Below are 1,043 nucleotides of genomic sequence, written 5' to 3' on the forward strand. Positions count from 1 at the left end.
TCAAAATGAGTTAATATGGTGTCCTTATGGCTCTGTGCTGTTCATTTAGCCATAACTGTGCTTTGGGCTTTGAACCCCTGCTCTTGAGTGGTTTTGATGTGCATTAACTGTGATCTGAGAGCCTTAAATGGCTTTACTGCTTTCTTTGACTTTGCTTGGGGGCCTTTAATGTTCACCTGTTTTGACATTGCCGATCTGATACTCTTTGCCGCTTCACTAATACTCTTTAATTTAATCTGGGCTTTATCTTTCCTCTGATACTCTTTTACAGTTGAATCAGGCCACTTTCTCTCCCTTGATACGTTTGAAACTGTCAAATCGCCCCTTTTCTGCCCTTTCAAGGCAAGGATAGCTGTTTCAAATGATTTTCGTGGCCTCTGGAATGCTATCGGCGCTGGCCGATTTGAATATGAACATAAATGAAGAAATCCTATCAAACTGCGAATTTTCGGGCCTGCTGGTAGTCGAGCAATAGGCAGCCTTCCATTTTGGTCAATTTTTCTTAGCGATGCGCGATCGAAAACTGCCTCTGTTTCTTGTTTCAAGCTTCGTTTGATGCGATTTTCGCCCTTTGCACCTTTCTGTGATGATGTCAGCATGATGTCAACGGGGGGATCCCGGGTACGGCAGGGTGACGTGGCAAGGTGATGTGGCAGGGTGATATGTAATAGTGGCGGGCTCGTTGTGAATCGGGGCTTGATCGGACGACAACGATTAAATCGACGATCGGCAGGGACAGGGGGCGATGGCTTCTATATATGCGATGCAATGGGAGTGATCGCCGATTTTGGAAAAGCGATAAGGCATGCGGCTATGCGAAAATGGGAAATATTGCGGAAATGCCATATATTGAGGTAAAATGAGGTTAGCGGTAAAACATAAGTTTTGCAATATAACCAAGTTTTACGGGGAAACGGAGGTATATATGGATAAATGATGCGATTGCGAACATGAGTGGATTGTGATGCGATATGCTTTCGGGTGCGATAGTAATATCGCATCGGCGAATGAGAGGGGGGCATATGTATATAGGTACATAAACC

Source organism: Pinus tabuliformis, chromosome 4_1 (assembly GCF_031772625.1).
Source record: "Pinus tabuliformis cultivar Carrire ecotype Pingquan chromosome 4_1, CPIR1, whole genome shotgun sequence".
In the NCBI taxonomy this organism is placed as follows: Eukaryota; Viridiplantae; Streptophyta; class Pinopsida; order Pinales; family Pinaceae; genus Pinus; species Pinus tabuliformis.